The sequence below is a fragment of the Diadema antillarum genome, unplaced genomic scaffold (genome assembly GCF_040938485.1).
Source record: "Diadema antillarum isolate AM-2024a unplaced genomic scaffold, OU_Dant_1.0 seq00001293_RagTag, whole genome shotgun sequence".
Lineage (NCBI taxonomy): Eukaryota > Metazoa > Echinodermata > Echinoidea > Diadematoida > Diadematidae > Diadema > Diadema antillarum.
The window spans coordinates 842,067-864,146 of record NW_027272072.1 but is presented as its reverse complement, the minus strand read 5'-3'; the positions used below and the strand labels follow the sequence as shown (position 1 = coordinate 864,146).

Sequence of the window (22,080 nt, the reverse complement as noted above, 5' to 3'; positions counted from 1 at the left end):
TCCGTTTGGATGATGAAAGTGTGTAGACGAGGAAACGGCTGGTCTCGCGAATCCACGTGACAAGTGATGGAAAGGATGACTGCAGTGCTGGGTAATCTTTCCTCATGGAATTCCAAAGATAGTATATCGGCGACAGGTGGATCTTTGAAAACAGTCAAATTAAGAAGTACTCAAAGTGATTATTTCGAGCGTGTATGCCTCAAACTTAGTTTAGTTTTATCTATCTAAAAGAATATAATGCACACTTGTTACAGGTGACATTACACCTGATATTACCTCTTGGACAGTATATCGTAGATGCTGTTGTTTCGCCAATCCCGTTGCTTCCAACACAAAACACTTGGATGCACCATCTAGGACGAGGTGATATGGTAGTGCGAGGAGATGAAGAACGCGACAAAATGACGTCATCAGCCGAGATGACGTAATACTCGATGGCCGGAAAGGGTTTGTCCTTGGAAATCACGTGACATTCGATGTCGAGGGATGTTTGGTTCTGAATGTCCACTCGCTCATGAAACCTGATGGAGAGTGTGCCGTTCAATGGAGGACCTAAGTGTGAAATTGAAATAAAGATTCATATCATTCACATTAACCGTTTCTTCTCCTCACAGTAAGTTCACGAAAACTGACGAAGATGAAAACACGTGATCAATGATATCATGATTGTCTAATTCAGGCTTCAGTCGTGCATACATTGCGTCTGTCACGACGCAAACACTAATTTCAAGATCGACGATTTACAGATATTTACTTAAAATGTGTAATGGTAAGAAAGGATTGGTGTGATAAATTTGGTACCTCAAATTATATTCATCATTAAGCTTCAATATCTGGATCGCAGGAAGCTAGCATGTTCGTGAATTTCAAATTATAAAATTGTTACATATATTCATAATATTTGGTACATTGCCTATTGAATTTCTTGGACATCCCTGCTTTTTGTTCTTCCCAATATATGTTTATGGAAAAGAAATAATACACGAATATGTTGCTTCTCTGGGTCTTTTCATAGTCAAACTGTTGATATTTCACACGAGTATTATCTTCAAGTATAGGGATATGGGAAGCATTGGTTTACATTGGTTGGCTGTGTAGATATTGATCAGAAGGTCCCTGCGTTGTTGATATTGTTACTGTTATTATTAGGTATGCTTTCATCAATAGTGAAATAATGTCTTTCTCGTCACTTTTCATACAGGTGTTTTTTTTTCTTCATATCATCTTAGAGCACACAGTTATTGGCTTACGAACGTTTGGTCAAATTGATCAATGATCTATTTCACAAAGATCACTCAAACAGACGAATGTATATCATACAGAACTCGTGGACCAACAAACCACACACACACACACACACACACACACGCACACACACACACACACACAAGATGTATAGACAGAAGAAAAGGACACCCACACAGAATAACAGCTCTACACACATCATACATAATAACATACAATGTACCCACATTCGTCGATTCGTAATTCGTATTATCCCTATTATTATTATTATCATTATTATTATTATTATTATTATTATCATTATCATCATTATTATTACTATTATTACTATTACTATTATTATCATCATTATTATCATTTCCATGTATCATGGGTGTAACGGCAAGTTTCAACGTATTGTAAATGACGTTTTGTTTGTTTCTCACTTCATGACGATAAAGCAATTAGCTCTATGATGACCAACTAAGAAAGCACTTTAATCCCTGACGAAGGGGAGGCCCCCGAATAAAAACCAAGGCAACTGGCATTTAATGCGTTCCTCTGGTGTGACATAAACTGTACATATCTATCTATCTATATCTATATATATATATATATATATATATATATATATATATATATATATATATATATACATTATACAGCTGTGCTATATAGGTGTTACAAGAAACATTTCCCACTTTTGATCCTTTATAGTTCGAAACTGTACTTCAGATAATACTGTCATTGATATGACTAATAGCTGAATAGTGTACAATTTAGTTGGAGGCGATTCGAATTTGAGAACATGAATCAGATTCATTAAATGTATAAATAAATCTCAAGTTTAGTTCCAGTTTTTGGTCAAATTTTAACCCTCAGTATAAAATTGAAATTCACATTGGAATCAATGATGTGTATGTGAGTGTGTGTTTACAATCACCCTGAACAATAGACAAAAATACACCTCTGTTGACTAGGCTTTTGGTCTCTTGCTCCAAGGCACATGAATGCTTTTATTAATAATTCATGATGGATTGCCCGGGCACTGCTAGACTGAATTCATGCATGGTAAAGGGTAAAATGCATGCACGTGAAAAAGTAAGCATGATTATGTTATCATGTGCTTACAGTACACTACATTTCAGGATGAACAAAGACTACCTGTTATTGAACTTAATAAAACTGATCTATGCTTTCATTTTTAAATCACCTCCAACAAAATTGTACACTATTCAGCTATCACCAGCATCACTGTCAGGGTTATCTGATATATAGTGTTTGAAATATTAAGGATCAAAAGTGTGAAATGTTTTTGTAACACCTATATATGCATATATATATATATATATATATATATATATATATATATATATATATATATATATATATATACATATGCGTGTGTGTGTATGTGTGTGTGTGTGTCTGCGCGCGCGTGTGTGTGAGTGTATGTACAGTACTAATGTCATCATTTATGAGCCACTATTCACTTTTACCTTTCATCATAAATTTCTCGCTATACGCAGTGTCAAAATTATCTTTGTTCTTTATAATTTCCAACACTCATGTTGATATTTTTCAGTAAGGGGTTGGTAAATAACACGAACACCGAATCAGAACTACCGATGCATTCGGTTTTTTCTGTTTAAACAACAGTTTATTTCTTGATGTGACTTTAATTCACTGAGATCATATAAAGCCGGAGGGTAGTGCAAAAATTCAAAAGAACATTACATTTTATTATGGAAAAGAGGGAGAGAGAGAGAGAGAGATGATGATGATGAAAACACATGACACTATAAAAAGTACAGAAGCGCTACTGATTGCTTTACATAAGATACATCTAGGAAACCGAAATTACCACCAATGATGTCATTAGAAAATAATTGCTCTCCAACCTCGTTTCCATAATGACAAAACTATATACAAGGTTCAACACTAGATGAGGCTCTGTGGCCCGGGGCTACCAGAAATAGATGTCGGGCCACCACCTAATAACAAATTACATGTTTGTAAGCCCCTTTGATATACCTGCCAATTTTCGCATAGTTATCAAGGTTCTTAGTCATTTTAATTTTCTAATGTTTTACTTTCTTACTTCTTAGTCACAGTACGTGGCATTTGACACACATTGTCGAACCTCTTAATTTTCACATAATTATCATGATTTATTGTATTATCTTAATGTTTTATAAAAAAATAGGTCATTTGTTACGCTTTTCTTTACTTTTCGGGCCATAAAAAAACAACAACAATTTAATGATTCTGATGGCCCGAATGGCCCCAAACGAACAAGTGCATATCGAGCCTTGTATACATTTTTAAGGAATGTGACGTAGAATTTAATCATGTGAAGCAGAGCTGGTTATTGTTCTGTTCTATTTCTGTATTCGACCGTCAATACATAAAACAAAAATTAACATGGTGTCGGCATAATTAAATGAATTATACGCATCAATATTCATTATCATGTGTTCAATTGTAGTCAAAACGTATAAACTAAATATTTACAATGAGATGTCATATTGAAGGTACACTAGCAGAGAAAATACCTTGAACAAGGTTTTGAGTAATTAATGATTTTGACAAGCAGGGGACCATCTTCATAAACAAAGCTTGACTGGGAAAATGGCCTTAGATAATGCTGCAATATGAAATAAATTATCACAAAAATACGCTATAGACATTGCCACTCACCATTGACATAAAGATTATTGATAGGCAATAAAATCTATTTTGGAAACTACAGATAAGACATAATAACATGTGAATGATTTCAGAGTGAGTTAAGATACAAATTATGATTCTTCATTCGGAGAAAATATTGTTGGTGTGCATCCAAGGCTTTCCCTCATTTTGACCCTCGCAGCTTTCCATACCTGCAGGCAAATGTCATAAAGGGATCTTAAAATTGTTGCCAAAGACATGTAAACATGCAGGATATGGTGTCAACTGAAAACAAACAAATATGGTAAGCAGTACTGTGTGTTCTTAACAAAATCAAATTTCTCTACAGAAAGGCAGTGCGTACCAGTCAATTAATGAATATCATTTGAGGCACTTCTGCGGTAGGAAAGTGAAACGCAATAAAGGCAGTGAATAAACATCTAAAATGCGACAAGAAAATAAATCATGAAAAGGGGGACATGGTAAATCTATCTTTTAATGCAATAAAATCTTAAGTCATTGATGAAATGTAGGAGTAGCAACATAGATGAAGCTAAGCGTGTTCTAAAATGTCTATGGAGGAACACAGCATGTCAAACCAACGAGTGTATTTTTCCCCCGATGGAAGTCAATATCCTCATTTCTTTCGATTAACGCTTTCATCGCGTCTGCATCTCTCGTAATTCTATCTGGGTTATGATTCCAAGTTAGCTTACCCGGGATTATCAGGGCTTCTTGTCAAGTACTAAACCTAACAAGTAGTAAGTAATAATTGTAAAGGTTATAACATTCTACCCAATAACTTTGTCAAAGCACGGATCCAGTAAATAAAACACGCTATGAATATACTCACCTCAATCAGAAGACATTTTTTCTCTTCACGAGGACAGTGAAGCAGGTGATGATGGAGAGGATGAAAACGACGACGAGAAGAGCGTACGTGGTCGACGATTGTTGAAGGACCCGTCGATGAGGGCTAGCTATGGGACCCCCTATCGATAAAGCACCAATGGACAACGGTAGTGTTTTCTTCTTCCTGTGTTAGTGTCACTGTATTCCCTCCGTACTGCGCAGTTTTTAGCTTGGACTTGATAGCCAACAACTTAAACGCTGTCTAAGTGTAATTGCTATCACAAAGAACGCAATTATGCATTCCTTGCTGACACGTAGCTGTTTTAAATTGTCGATTTAAGTATTTTTCTACCTCATCTAAAGCATTGTATATTTTGTCAAAAGGTCGCAGAATAATTATGGAAGGAAATACGACATAAAAAAACAAACAATCAAACTGTCGTGCTGTTCAAATTAAGTGTGCTGTTCCAACCTAACGGTATAAAACTTGAACACGTACTAGACTTAAATTGCTGAAAGTATAGTAACATCAGACGATAATACAGATACAGAAGGTGATCTGTGACGATCATGGATCATGTGACAAGTATTTCATTTGTTTGTGACCTTCAATGAAACTCTCTAGCGCCCTCTCTTGTCTCAGTGCTCACAGATTATTACCTTCTTCTGTACCCCGTGAAGTGACTAGGAGATTTCTGATCGCCATCTTACACACAAATTTGAAAGAAGTGCGATAGAATTAATGATGATTGTCAGGTACTTATAGGAGCACTTTTAGGTCCATATACCCACTGTGTGTTTTGCTTCGAGAAGGATAAGCCATGAAACTTTAACTTACCAGAAGGAATTTCTGTCCGGCAATGTTCCATCCATGACAACGTGTCTCCGATTCCGTTGGTCGCAGAACAAGTGACATTGATGCAGGTATCGGGGAGTGGAGACAGGATCGCTGAGGCACAGCTGGAGGAGGACAAGGTGTTGTTATCAGCTGTAATGTTGTATGTGTGGAGATGTGGGTAAGGCTGGTCAGAGAGGTCAACATGACAGGTGATGATTAGAGTTACCAGGTTTCCTTCACCTCTGATTTCCGTCGTCTGGATCCTAAGGATGTTGCTACCAGGTTGTTCGGGACCGGCTTCTAGAACGAGACAAGGTAGTAAAAGGGGAAATGGTTAAATATTAATACTGGCCATGGAAAAGCATGCAATAGCGATATGGAAAATGATTATATCAGCAGTTTTGATGTTTACTGTTGGCACCTTATAACACCGATCCGCACAGGGAGGAAGTGGAGGAGGCTGCAGACGAGGCAGTGGCAATGGCAAAGTGGAAGGAGATGCAGGGTGCGGTTCAGGTGGGTCGGAAAGGGGTCGGGTTTAATTAGGGTGTTAGATGGTACAGCAAGCAAGGCAGGAAGGGTAGAAGGGAGTTGGTGGTGGAGGCGGTTAAGGAGAAGGAGAAGGAGTATCGCTTTGCCAAGGCTGTACAGCAGGGAGTGCAGGGAGCATGGACTCGATGGGAAGATGTGGAGCAGAGGAAGGTGTCATGGAATGACCTTTGGCCAATGTCCTCTGGAGCTGTGCGCTTCATGATCAGTTCCACCTTTGATGTTTTGCCTTCTCCAGTAAATCTTCAGAGATGGGGCATTGTGGAGGATGGTAGATGCAGGGTTTGCAACAAGGCGAAGGGTTCACTCGAGCACATTTTGTCAGCATGTGGAGGTCTATTACAGGCCTATACATGGAGGCACAACCAGGTGTTGAAGGAGATGGTGGAGGTGGCGAGGGTGGCAGTGGAGGCAAGGAAGAAGAATGGGACCCTAGGGTGAGGGGAATCCGGTTTGTGAAGGAGGGGGTGAGATGCAGTGTGAGAAGGAAGGGTCAGAGGTATGATGGTGGGGGGATCTTAGCAGCGGGGGATGATTGGGAGGTGCGGGTGGATGAGGGGAACCGTACAGTGCCAGAGGAGGTGGTAGTAACTGCCCTTCGGCCGGACATGGTGCTGGGGGCTAGGTCTGTGCACAGGTTAGCAATGGTGGAGCTAACTGTGCCAGGGAGACAAGGATGGATGAGGCAAGGGAAAGAAATTTGGATAGGTATGCTGAGTTGAGGGAGGAGTGTGAGAAAAGGGGGTGGAGAGCGGAGGTGCATACTGTGGAGGTGGGATGCAGGGGATATGCTGGTCGATCGGTAAGGAGGTGGGTCAGGGGGATGGGAATAGGTGGTAGGGACGGGGAAAGGTGGATCAGGAGAATTTGTGGGGCAGCAGAGACAGGATCTGCATGGATAGTAGGGAAGGCTTGGGGGTGGTGGGAATAGGGGGGTGTAGAGAGAGTGTTTCGGGAGTGAGGAGAGGTGATTGATGCCAAGCGTTTTCCTTTTTTTCTCTTGTTTTGTGTTGTTTTGCTTTGTTTTGTTTTGTTTTGTTGTTTTGTCTTTGAAATGCCATGGGGGTGCTGTCAAGGGGAGGTGTACAGCACTTAAATGGCCGAAACACTGGTGATCCCTGGTGTGCTGCTGACGACCCATGGCATTTGCGGAGTTAACATTTTTCCGTTCATTATCTTCCTCTTGGTAGGCCTACTTACTTGTAAGGGCTCAAAATTCATCTCAATTCCCTTGCTATACATCGAAAAGCTCTGTCAAGGAAATCGCCTGGCTGACGCATCTTGATGGGATAATAAGTTTGTTTGTTTGTTTGTTTGTTTGTTTGTTTGTTTGTTTGAGTATTTCGAAAGTGTGAAATAAACGTGTGAAATAATAAAAGTCGGTATACCGACTTTGATTCCTGAAGCGCCCTCCCTGCTCTAGTGGATATGCAGAACGAAGGTGGTACGTACAAATTGTAGATAGCTTTGGCCCGATGTATTGTATGTAATCGAATGTAACAAATCACGTAGCCACTATACCATCAGGTAAGCTTTGAGAATGTATAGTACTTTCGGCGAAGCTTTCTGGCTAGTATTGCGCATTTTGTCATTGTTTAATTGAAATCGTATTATGAAAGCGTTATCTAACACACTTCTGCATGGTGTACGATAGCTGTGTTTTGGTTTTAAATTTACACAGTATGTGATCATTTAGGTTTCAGTAATTATTTAGTTAAAGGTGTCACAACTGCTGTTAAGCTATCAACAGTTTGACCTAACTGTAACTCCACGAGAAGTTCGTATTCAATTTTGTAGAAACTTATTCAAAACAGTGAAACTTTCACTGCAGATTTACATGAACGATTAAAGGTTACTGAAAACTGCAATATCTTTCATTTTGGATAGTCACTTTAAATCGGAGAACGAAGATAATGTAAACTCTGCGTTTTCTTACTTTACTGTTCGTTCAAAAAATAATAAGAAGAAAAAAATGTTTTGTTTTGTTTTGTTTTGTTTTGTTTTTGTTTTTGTTTTTGTTTTTGTTTTTTGTTTGTTTGTGTTTTTTTTTTTTTTTTTTTTTTTTTTTTTTGGGGGGGGGGGGGGTATTTACCTGGCTGTGGGGGACAGTAGGTCTCGGTCATTTCAGTCTCTCCATATTCATTTATACCAGTACACACGACATTGATGCATGTGTTGGGTTGAGCGTCTATCGTCACCGTAGGAGAAGCTGAATCGGAAATGACGCTATCGTCGACTGCAATGAGGTACGTGTTGATTGGTGGAAAGGGTTGGTCTTCTGGATCCACGTGACAAGTAATTATTAAACTTGGTTCAGCAGCTTCTTGAGTCTCAAACCCCACATTGATGATTCTTTCTGGTGGCTTATCTGTTGGATAAATTATGATAATTGTAGATGTATTGATTAATGTCTAAACCAGGAACCGGTCATCAACTGGAAATTAAAATAGATGTACCTTAAGTCTGAAAGTTATCGCAGATGAACAGAAAGGGTAGGGGGAAGATGTTTACATACTTTGCACTCAGTTTCTAAGAGATTGACAGTTACATCCAGAAAGCATGTGTTACATGAAGTAAACACCACCCGATTATCATGGTTATCATTATACCTAGCAGTAAAGTGTACAATGCCATAACAACGATATGGTTTTATCAAATGACTACGCTAACTCGATTTTTAAAGACAAAAATGAAAAGGAACGTATAGGCATGAACGTATAGGCTTGGGTGTCTGAGCGAGCATGATCTGACATCGTTTTATTTAGTCTTTGTAACGCTGAAAATATTGTTAGATCAGACCAGAGGAAATTGTATGGAATTTAATGGGCAATTAAGAGTTCCTTTTAGTTGTTACTACATAGTTTAATGTGACCTATAGAGGCCTTAGGCTGCAGTAAAAACAAAACAAAAACAAAACAAAAAATAGCAAAAAAAAATAAATAAAAGTATTGTGGCACTCTTCAAGTGCACATTGTATGAAGACTACCTACCTCGAGGACAGTGTGTGAGCGTGGTTGAGGTCGTTCCAATCCCGTTTATCGCAGAGCACGTGAGTTCGATGCAGGCGTTGGGGCGTGGTGAGAGGATGGCTGAGCCGGAGCTTGATGACGATAGAGTTGTAGTCTCAGTACTGATGGTGTAGGTGTGGAGGTACGGGGTCGGTTGATCAGTGAAGTTCACGTGACAGGAGATGACCAGATGAACCAGATTATCCTCGCCTTTAATCTCTACAGCATCAATGGATAAGATGTTCTCTCTTGGAGGAGTACCGGGACTTGGAGTGATACATGGAGTGATGGACCGGGGTACATCGACACCACCTGTTTAGTCAGTTCAAATGCAGTCAGCACGTTATTCGTTTAAAAGTTCATTGTTATTTAACGGCACAAGGTACATCTTGAAAAGAAAAACAGACATTATATGGCAGTCTATTATGATAGTGATAACAATAGAACAAAAAACAATTCAAACACACTACAAATAAATGATTGTGAGGCTCTTATCCAGTCTTTTGACGCTCATTCATGCAAATGACTGCTTCAAATCTTATTTATCAATGACATGAAAAGCATACGTACATTTAGGTAAACTTAAGTCGAGAACATCGCATGAAAAACACAAGAATTTGACACTGAATTATGTTTGTTACTACACAAAACGTACTGAAAAGAAAGGAATTGAATGCATGTTTTGTTACGTCCAGAAAGCGTTGGGTTTTTCGCAAAGTAGAAGGAAAGTTATGCAGCCATTTCCCTGTTTTGCTGCGCGCTTCGCGCGTGAACAGATCATCTGAGTTTGTGTTGATCAAGTTTTACGTCTCCTAGGACTCAGCCTAAAGGAAAAATATGTCAGTATCAAATAGTGAGATACGTACAGAGATAGATGCAGATTTAGTTATAAACATTCTATTTTGCAATCGCAATTTCAATCGACAGGTGTCAAAGGAGTGGTAAATCTTTGACTACAATAACTGCTTACCTCAGCCTTATAATTTTCATTGCATATACTAACACAGCTGCTTATACAATGTGTGTATGGTCGTGAGCATCAGAGAGTGGGGCGGGGGCCAGGGATCTGTTGCCTACCCCACCCCCCATTTCGGAATTTTTGAAACCCATTTTCTTTAGACTCGAATCGTAAGATTCTCAAATATTTTGATCAGAAAATTACAAAATCACGTCCTGTGTGAAAATACGAATGTCATTATATCCTGTTATTTGTCACGGCTGCATGCACTGCCGTTTATTTTGTCATTGCCGGTGAGCGCTATTCACATTCATATAACAGGCTTTTAGTACACAGTGAAGATTCACACGCGGAACTGGATGTGACAGAGATCGACCACGATTTGTTCATTCAAATTTCCCAGAAAAAAAAGAGGAAAAATCATCCAAAACTGTTTCTAGCGCACTGCATAAAGTGTATCAAGTATTGATATATTGTTTTAATTGGTAATGTTTTTACGAATGCCAAATTTAAACAAAAAAAATCACCTGTAACCTTCAGAGTGGCAGAGCGCACAACACCGTACACATGACACTGAAGTGTATCGCCGTGGCTTGCTGTCGTTGGAGTGAATGTCAATCTACTCGTCATGTCGTAATAAGTGAAGCGATCAACGCCGTAAGTTAGGCCTTCGTTCAAGTCTGCGTTGGCAAATATTGCGGCCGCAGCACTCAGATTCCCTATACATTGTACATGAAAAAAATGATGATAACGAACTCGATACATTAATACATCGATTAAACGTCTACATCCGACATCATGTAGGAGCATTGGCCATTATCACGTGACATAATTATTTTCCTAACGTAGAGACCGCAGTGAAAGTATAACCAGGATTGGGTATGGTGATTCTTACTTCTTGCATCTTTGTTAGCCCTATCACTATAATATAAGTCCTGGTTTATCATCATGGACAAAAATTTATAAATACTGCAATCAGATTTAAATGCCGATTTTTCACTTTTTCTGATAATTTAACTCTAGATGATAAAGCATAGGCGTGGCCACATTGGACTCAGTGCTTAGCATCTAATGTCAATGTCAGTACTTTTTCTACTTGCTGATAATTATCGGATTTTCCAGTCATACAATGATTAATTTCATGACAAACAATTTTTTTTTTCCACTAACACAATTCAAGTGTGAGTATACATGTCCCCCATGGACTGGAATTGGAAATACTCCCTTTGTGTGAGCTACAGTACTCTTATGAATACCACTTGTGTGAAGGTCGAAAACAAATTATGATGTGATATACTGATAGAAAGTCTGCTAGAAATTACAATGGCTATACTGACATTACAAAACTGTGACTTCAATTTGATAAAAGCTTGGTGCTAACAAGACAATGTTAGTAACCCACATCAGGTAAAATATAAGTTTCAACAAATGAAGAATGAATATGCCATTAATCATTCAGGATTTCTGTGGTTTTGTGGTAATCAGAATATAAATAGGGAAATGTATTATTTTACGATAAGTTAATGACAGTTAACAGAGTGATGTTTGGGATGGTGTCAGACTCGTAATACCTTCACATACAGAAAGATCCAACTGGCAAAACACCAACGAAGAAAACAGCGCTATGGCTTTTGAAGAAAGAGACTAATACTATATTGTATAAACTCACGTTCTCCGGCACATCTTACGCCCACATCATCATCGTGTCCACAGCTGGAGACATAGTTCGAGGCGTAGCATCCCCATGGCCCTCTGTAGCACTCTAATAGGGAATTTTTATCCGATGTTGGACAATAAGTCCAAACGTCTAACCAAATGGGGCCCGATCCTTGTCCGAAGTGGGCATTGGCATGGACCGATGCGACCGATTCGTACCCAAGCTGTCGGCACACCGCGTTCCCCTCCTCAGTACCCCAACCCCCATCACACACCGTGCCCCAGATCCCGTCACACAGTATCTCTACTCGGCCTTCATGGTCGCCAGACCCTCCCACAAGTCTTACTGAGAATAATGAAAAACATTTGAAAAGTGTTTGCAATATTAAGAGCATGAATAATTGCCACATCGAAATTTCAGATTCCAATGGAAATGATTGTTCTAAATCAAATCAAATCAAATCAATTTAAATCAAACCAAATCAATTAAAGCGAGGTAGCACCGTAATTTCGCGGCTAGGAGAGAAAATTTTCGTTGGTAATTAAAAATAAAATAAAATGAAATGAAATGAAAATATTGCAGTCAAACCTGCACTGTTTAAGGAAACAAATATTTCTTTGTAATTCTTCTCAAAACACTATAGAAGAAAAGGATACGTAGAAGCTATCTCAATTCTGAATCATGCAAAATATGAAAAAGAACATTTTGGTTCACATCAGCATAAATGCAACAAGCAATTATGTCTTATACCGCTATGACGCAACACTGAATAACATGCAATGAAACAGCTAGATGGTAAGAACAAGATTACCACAAAAACATTTTTCCCCCTCGACATAATGTCATTAAGCATTCAAGGTAAGCGCGTTGCAATGGTACCAAGATAATCTTGTACGTTCCACGGGATTAAACATTCAGGGTTTGAAAAGAATCAGCCCTTCATGCAAACAGGTGCTATGAGTTTGAGGAAAACTTTAGTTCAAATGTAGTACAAATTACCTGTGAGAGTAGATCAACAAGTAGTTTTACAGACCCGATGGAACACAGCTTCAAGCTGTACAAATGCCGTGCTAGAGTAATCACATTAAGCTGAACTTCACGATTTCATTTTAAGAGCTCATTTTATCATTGAATGAGCCTTAACAAATAAAGAAAATATGACATGTCAATTACCTCGGGCTTAGTAATCGTAGGTCGAAGGAATTGTTTTCAAATGAACACATATGCATTTTCTTGTGAGCTCAATTAGCTTTGCAGGTGGTCATTCTCATTGGGGAAAATCGGTTTTTTATTTTGTTTGTAACTAAACTTTAGCTAATTTCATGTTCAATATCACTTGAACGCAGAATATTGTGTGAGTGACTTGCTCTTTCAGAACAACATGAACAAATTCGTTTAAAAACGTTGAATTTATTAAAAACTGGGTTCTGCTTTGTAATCCTAGTTACTTACCTCATGGTTTGTATCGTGAATAGGTGGAATAGATGTATATATCAACAGACATGCAAATACACGATCAGCACTTCAGTGGACTGAGGAACACGCTGAAAACAACGACCTATCTATTCGCCTGTGTGTTAGTCTGGTTCTATGGAATGAATCCACATTTTTCGCTGTACTCACCAGTTCTACCGTCGCACGGCCGCGAGCAGTGACTGCCTCGGAAATTGTAATAATAGTAAGGTTGCCGCTGAGCGTCTGTTGCCATCTGCAAAGTCAGTGCTTCTCGTTCGTTGTTCTTTCATTCCCTTTTGCTCAAAATATTATGGCAATGATGTTCCAGAAAACTATTCCTCAAGCTTCAGACTTATCTTCTAGACAATAACATCTCATATTATAACCTTGCTTTCGTTTCTCACGAAAGTTCTATATCAAATGAACGAAAATTATTAATAGAAACACATTTCAGGAATTATTTTCGTTTCCGTCGTTCATCGAGAAAAACTAACAAACAAACAAAAATGATGAACAAGGAAGTCAAAACTAAACAATTTTACGATACATTGTGCTCCCACAGGTTAATGCCTTAGAGAAACTGTGTCTGAAACGTAGTGATCTATAACATTTTTTGATTATTACCACTTAGATTGATAAAAAGTTAATCTCTTTAAATCAAATACTTTATAGTGTCTGTCAAATTCCCCTCACAAAATTGCAGCAATACGATCTAAACTCAGTAGCAATATTACCTTTTACCATGAAAATTACCCATAATACCAAGTCACGGTTGTCAATGCCACATAATGAATAGGAGTAAGTATTTTGATTTAAGACATAACTTACACGCAAACATATGGGATCCTAGGGCAGAAAAAACCTCCTGATTTTGAATAGATTTATTCTTTTACATAACTCACACCAATTCATATCCGACTAGAGAGGTAATAATAACAAAATAGGTATCGCCATCTTTCTACCTCACCTTTTCAAAATCTAAAAGTCTAAGATGAAAAGATTTACCAGTATCGCTAGGTATCCCTTAGGGAGTACGCTGATAAAAGAACATTATCGTCCTGTGGCTGCGTGTAGGATACGTGGTGATTGGTGTCCTCGATTGACATGATGTTCTTGACTAATTTTCATGCCTCATTATTAGCTCAAACACGTCGGTATTTTATCTTGTGCCACTGTATATCACAGAACAGTACTTTTTATTTTTGTTTTAACAAACTGAACGAGGTATTATCAAAGATGGTCGCAGAACCCGCCTAATATTACTAAATCATTAGCCCTAATGTACAGCATGAGGCTTTAGCGGAGTGAAGTGACAAAAATGCAGGATATTTCATCGTTTTCAGCTTCGCATGACCGGTTGTCATATAAAACACTCTTGTAAGGGGCACTTTCACTAATTCGCATCGAGTTGTTGGACTTACTGTGCAGTTGATGTCTTCTTTGCTTAAGAACATGAACAAAAACACACCCGACATTCGTATGTAACTTACGGACAGCATCTGATAACGTTAGAGCATGACGAAAAACTTTCAGCTCTTAAGGGTGATCAAATCCAGTTCATTGCTTACAAAAGCTTTCTGTCTTCACTGTTATGATAGCTCTGGTTTATTAATGTCACGTTAAATATGCGATGACGATTGAGAGGCGATTATGGCATAGACAAAAAATTCCTTCGTTTCACCCTAGGTATACCACTAGAGAGGCCGTTGTTACTTGAAGCTGTTCAATCTTTTGACTCCCGATGAAACTGTAGTCGCATGTCTCGTAAAATTCAGAGATTTCACGGTAATTATCCGTGGTATCAAAACTTCAAATTGTCAATAGTAGTCCTGGTACTTATACCGTACTCTATGAGCACTCTGGGAGGAAATGCATACTTGCGGCATGAATGGAGACGGATTATATCTCCTTCCACTAGCATGAGGCCAAAGTTCATTTCCGTCGCCTTTCGTACCTTTATCAGAAATTATCAAATTAATGAAGAGAAAATTATTTTGAGTGTGTTTGGTATGAAGTATTCCAATCAGTGGTAATGTCTCTTATTGGATGCATTGAACACCATACGTAGCAGCATGCTTCTAAATATATGAAGTTCGTGTTCAGAAGAGAAGATTGTAAAAATGAGGTACATCTCGCGTGGGCATAAGACATCTCTTGACTGTACCAGACAAGCGTATTTTGCTAGGAACTAACCAGTGCAACAGTGGACACATAGACACCACATTAAATGGGAGGAAGAAAAATCAGTCCTTAGTGTACCGAAAATAGTTGCATTTTAAGTACTTTGAAGTTTCCATGTAAGGTGACATTACGATATATGTAAGGTTGGTTGTGAACAGGATTTGTTCTACAAGGATTAGTTGATCTTCTTTCTGTTTTCAAATTGACGTCGTCCTCTCTATAATATCCTCAGAGGGTCCGATGAGGGAGTCGGAAATTTCTGCCTTCGAACTCTTACATCAGATCGAGGGAGCGTGCTTGGTATTTTCGTATTTTCTGGTCCAACGAAGTGAACCATTTTTTCGATATTCCCACATAATCTTCTCAGGGAATTCCTTAACGGATTTCATGTATTTTTCTAACAGTATTACTCTCTCGAGGTACCGTAAATTCGATTTGAAAGAGTGTGGTGATATATCTGTGTGAAAGGTCACTTCCGTCGCACAAAATTATGTATCGATGACTCTGTGTTTTGATTCGGATAAGGAGCGGATATTCCATAATAATGAATCATCTCCTTTGGTTCGAGTTTCCCAGATCATGTTATTTGTGGATGGAACTGAGGGAAGAAGTTTTCATTCATTGAATGAATTACGTTTGGCTCCACCTTCATGATTATAAAAACGTTTTCTTATGTTCTCTCTGTCCAATGCATGCTTTGAACCCTCTTGCTGTATGAATTAATCTTAACCTCTTGTTATGATTAAGAAATCTTAACTTTTCGCTGCCATATACCTTTAGCTCGTGCACACAATGTAACAAACTGGTAATCCTGATTTTAATTCAAAGTAAACACTTAATTTCCAAGGAATGTGAATTGCTTCGTTGAGTAGTCAAGCCTTCGTACGTTATCTCCTTCCCTCGTTATTTCGCTAAAGGTATATCAATAAGCAATTTGAGATCAGCTTACGTGTACCTTGGAAAATGACCCTTCTTTTTCTTAGTTGGTTAGGCGGGGTCATCCCACGAGACCGACACCCACGAGTCATACGGTCCACGAAACCGACATAAAAAATAGGTCCATGAGTCATACAGTCCATGAGTTATACGGCTCACGAGTCATACAGCCCATGAGTTCGACATTAAACACAAAAGGCTCACAAGACCGACACTAAGCAAAGAAGGCCCACGAGACCGACACTACACAATTAAGGCTCACGAGACCGACAGTATGCAAAAGAGGCTCACGACACCGACATTAGCCAAAGAAAACCCACGAGAACAACACTAGGCAAAGAAGGCTCACGAGACCGACACTAGGCAAAGAAGGCTCACGAGACCGACAGGATGAACAGCGCCATCTACATGTCAATTACAAATATGTATGCCTGCCTGTACAGGGTGTTCCATTAAGGGGAAAATTACATATTGGCTGGTGCAATTTCGTCACGCTGTCGAGCGAGAGATTGTAACTGATAACAGCACCATCTGCATATCAACGATATTAAGTAAGCCTATGTATTTGTACACGTGTGGCTTTTAGGGGGCAGCTCTGTCTCGCTATGGGGAGCGACATTATTACCATTTTTAAAAAATGAAATTGTCCTCTTCATGGGACCACCACCCCCACCCAAAAAAAGAAAAAAAAAATGTATGAAAAAATGATAAAGGACAAGAACGATGAATGGTTTAATTTTAGATGCCATCGTGCTATATCTAATAGGCTTTCCTAATTTCTAATTAGACGGTGGACAGGATATAAGTTTGTCTTTTTCGCCCTTTTCTTTCTCGCTTCACAAGTTAAGCAGGCCTTATAAGATATCCTATCTGCCTGCTTATACCAGACTGCTTAGAGTTTGATTTGTAATGTTCTCTTTAACTATGGCGTATAAAATTCAACGGCTGAAAACTTTTTTTTTTTATCGCAGCGATTCACCTCGATTTCAGTGGCTTGTGTTTGTAAAATTCTTCTTCTCAAAACGGTACATTTTTCATGAAATAGGAAAGTTGTTTTCATGGATGCATCTTCTGTTTCCGAATTTTTAACGCTGCCTTATCTGACGATTACATTATTTTCCGTGAATTTATATCATGTCAACGCCTTTGCAGATGACTACCCACCCCCCCCCCCCCCCCCCCCCCATCATGTAAAGCAGGAGAACACTGACCATTTTGTGAATAATTTCTTGTAGTGAATTTCATTTCATACCTGGGTATTTCTCTAGTTGGTTGATCTGAATGTCCACATCATTTTATTTTTTTTTTCTAAGTAGGTGTATACCAGTATGGGCTTTTCAGATAGGGAAACGAGGGTGTTTTGGTATTTTCGAAAGTAATGTTGAAACATCTCATGCAATTTTACTGAATTTTGTTTATTTTTTCACAAACACTCACATACGCAAACACAATTAAAGATCTTGAACCGTTCAGGGGGTGAGGGAGGGCAATTGCCCTAGGGCAAATACCCTAGCAACTATCCTTTTTCCATCTCTTATACTTTCTTTATTCCATTATCTGGACAACCTATACAATCAATTAGTCTATAGATGGCGCTATTCATCCTGTCGGACTCGTGGGCCTTCTTTGCCTAGTGTCGGTCTCGTGAGCCTCTTTTGTCTAGTGTCGGTCTCGTGGGCCTCTTTTGCCTAGTGTCGGTCTCGTGAGCTTTTTAAGCGTAGTGTCGGTCTCGTGGGTTTTCTTTGCTTAGTGTCGGTCTCATGAGCCTTTTGTGCGTAGTGTCGAACTCATGGGCTGTATAACTCGTGGGCTTGTATTACTTGATGTCGAACTCACGGGCTTTATTTACTCAGTGTGGAACTCGTGGGCTGTATATATAGTGGGCTGTATGACTTGTGAGCCGTATGACTCGTGGGCTGTATGACTTGTGAGCCGTATGACTCGTGGGCTGTATGACTTGTGAGCTGTATGACTTGTGGGCTGTATGGCTCGTGGGTGTCGGTCTCGTGACGTGCACCCTGTAAGTAGGCCCCTATTTGACAACAATAATGCAAAAACCTTGTCAATGCATTCGATGTAAATCAATACAATAGATGATTCCCCAAGTATTAATTCTATTCTTTGTTTGAATATGAATTCCATAAATAAGTTACGTCGAGCAAGTTTATGCGCTATGTAGCTTTCAAAAGTGCCCAACCGGGTGCACGTCACGAGAATCATCCATTTTATTGATTTACATCGAATGCATTAACAAGGATTTTGCATTATTGTTGTCAAATAGGGGAATACTTATAGGCTATATTGGACTCATTGTTCCTATCATGTGGATGCTTTGGCAAGCAATATAGGGATTACAAGAATAGTCAATACATCACACATGCTTATCTCAGTAAATTTAAAAACCAGCATGCCTGTTATGGCAATTGACCTTTTTTCTGCTCTTGCGCACTACGCATTGGCTGATTGTTGTTGCTGACATTGGTGTACCTTACCAACAATGTCATCTTGGTTTAGAAGGCATGCCGTGTTTAATATAGCCAGATTATCTTTATCAAAAGTAAAAAATAGCGCAGGTTTAATTTTTAGTCTCAGGTGTGTAGAAGATCGCTAATATCCCAAGCAGCATATCAATTGTTCTTATCATTACGTTATAACCAGTACGAATCTGAATCTGTTTGGTATTCCGCCGAATTTCCTTCTTCGAGATTTTCTTATGTATCTTATTGTTATTGAACGAACCCACAAGGTTATGATGTTTTTCAAAATACTACGGGAAGTCAGCGACCAAATTATTCTTTTTTTTAGCAGTAGATTCAAGAGTACCTTAAGTTTCTATTTAACTTTTTATGGCTCTTTGTGTTTGTATGTGTGTGAGTGTGTATATGTGAGTGCTTGTTGATTTCCAGGAGAAGGTGTATTCTTTATTTTTCATCGAAAGTTCTTGACAGATTTAGGAGGAACTACACAGGTAAAGACCATTCACTATAATGAAAGTAAACTACAAAGAAACTGTAAAATCTTGAAAAAAGGCGTGAAAATATAGATTTGACATCAATTTTACATTAGCACTGATAAATCAATTACCAGCACTTATTATATTATTGGCATTGAGATAAAAAAGGAAAATTTCAATTTTCACTGTATCTTAATGATCGCAATGATATCCGTATCTTAGCTAATACCAGAAAAAAAAAGAAAGTTATGGAATTTGACAAATAGTTTCTCCCAAAATTTGCATCAACATTCACTCATCAGGTTAATCCATGACATTGATTTCTCCTTCTCATGAACACATTGCGTTCAACTTCTCCAATATGAACATACTCTGGTTTATTTCTCTTAGCTTGAATGACTCTGAAAAGGGAATCCCACTCGTCATCTGACGTCACGGGTTTGAAGGACGATGCGACATTTTGGGCAAAGTTCCAGGGAGAGGAAGGCGCGAAGGATGGCAGAAAATGATGCTGAAATTCAGTCAGCTTTTCAAGAATATCATGAAAATGCCAAAAATCATGGTAATGATTATTGTGAATTTCAGATATGCTTTTCATAAGCGATGCAATTTAACACTTTCAGGTATCAATAACTTATATCCAAATTTTCTTTAAGACTCCCTATTCATAGTTTATCAGACTATCCACAGTACTAGTTGTTTGCACGCCATCGGTAATCTGTACGCCATTTAAGTACCAGAACACGCGTTCTGAGCCGAAGACTTTATCGGCTGTACAGACGGCTGTAACTTCTTGGTTTGGTGTCAGAGGGCTTGGTACTTCGAGAGTCACGCTGGTTCCTCCTATGAACATAAAAGAGAATAATTCGGATGATGGAATAAATGATCTTTCCCATTAGCCCTTTCTACAAGGATTGAATGCAATTGTCTTCATAGAAACAGACACAAAAAAAACCCCGACAAAACAAAATACAGTGTAACTACTTTTAATACTATGGCCTAAGTACTGTCGTGTGAATGAATGACGCTTAAATACAACATCTTATTTGTTCATATATATATATATATATATATATATATATATGAGAGTTGAAACCGTTTTTGATATTCACATCTTACCAATAAAGGGGATGGCGATGGAAAATAGTCCAAGTAGGAATAATCTTCGTCTATCAGCCATCATTCTCAAACGCCGATGTATCCTGCCAATGAAAGTTAGAAGGTAGAAAAGAGGGAAAACATACGTATTTATCAACTATGATAACAGCTCGAAATGAAAGACTGAATATGATTTAAATTGCTATTGCTATTTTGCAGCCCCACATTAAAAAGAATACAATGTGTTATAGCGCTTAAAAAGAGACGTTACAAATTATGTAAGTCAGTAAACACACTATAAAAGACTTTGGAATGGCTGCAGATTTTCGCTTTTGTGGAATTTTCAAACTTATCGCCGATACATTCTATTAAAGACAGAGCGAAAGTTACCAAAGTTTACCTTCAACCTGAAAATGCCAAATCGATGGATACAAATTAAATGAGGACGAACAATTTACGCTGTAAAACGGCGTTAAAATGTTGGCAAGCTCGACCGCCTGATGTCCGCTTTCACTGGCGGTCTTTTATTCTTGCGTACTTGTAGACCATTCGACCATCGCACACTATTCCTGTGTAAGATTGATCCGCGTTTGCAGATATGTAGTGCTTATTATGACAGTTCAAAACGTTTGCCCAACGAACATTACACACGAGGTAACATATCAAATTTAAGTATGTGTGAGCTGTTATCGTCCTTTTCAGTATGAATGTAATTGTTCTGGCTCTCTATGTGAATAATTGTGTGTGAAACTACTTTATTTAATTGCGCCATGACACATTAATAATGATGTAAATCGGTATTGTAAAGTATATCAGTTTGATACATGAACCCCGTTTCCTGTGTGCTCGTAACAACGACTAACCTGATGTCATACATGTGTCATCAATACGGTACATCCTGGTTTCAAAATTCAACACGTAGTGTATGATTTCTTGTTACACTATCAACATAATAATAGATGACCATTAGAGAGTCAGGTTGTTGAGTTTAGTTTGAGTTTGAGTTTATTTTATGTCACCACAGGTCCCTCTCTTCAGCCAATGGCTGTTCTTCTGTGAGTTCGTGTAGTCTAAAAACCATAAAATTACAAAATACAGCATTTTGTACATAGTATAGGAAATGAAAATATAAACAAACAAATAAACACACAAAACAAAATATACTGATGTGTTGCGTTTAAGTATATAGACGTGTGGATACTTCTGATGAGAGCTGAACAATTTTAGACCCTAATTTAGTGTCACCATGTGAGAAAGTCCATTAAGTATCAGTACACCTGACGAAGTACTCTGTGATACTTCGCAACACTGCCTCAAAAAGTTAATGGAGAAACACATTATCGACATTATGATTTATTTCTTCTTTATACCTCCAATCCTTCGTGTATTTAGATGGACAAATTCACACACACCACCTAACATCAATTTCCTAGACTACTGCAGAGTTGTGATAAATCTATTTTGTTTTGTAAGGAAAAACTTCAAATCTGAATATCAACTATATAATCATAATCGATACAAACTTAATATCAAAAGGACACATATTCCTGCTGTTTCTTATAAGATCAATTATTTCTCTATAAGAATGTAAAAGATATCGCTTTATACATAAAGCTTAAATTGGTATAAAGCAACTCCTATCAGCACACCACCGAAATGTCTGAGATGTTTTGTTAATTCTTTTTTTATTGGTCATCAGAA

At 38.3% G+C, this 22,080-nt stretch overlaps 1 long non-coding RNA gene across 1 annotated transcript; it reads right to left on the bottom strand.

Moving 5' to 3' along the window:
• Positions 1 to 19,947: 19,947 nt before the first annotated feature.
• LOC139708003 (uncharacterized) lies at positions 19,948 to 20,878 on the bottom strand. Its single transcript, XR_011709316.1, has 3 exons — positions 20,780 to 20,878; positions 20,401 to 20,483; positions 19,948 to 20,124 (listed from the first exon to the last, which is right to left on the bottom strand). It is a non-coding gene; the product is annotated as an uncharacterized lncRNA (long non-coding RNA).
• Positions 20,879 to 22,080: the final 1,202 nt, after the last annotated feature.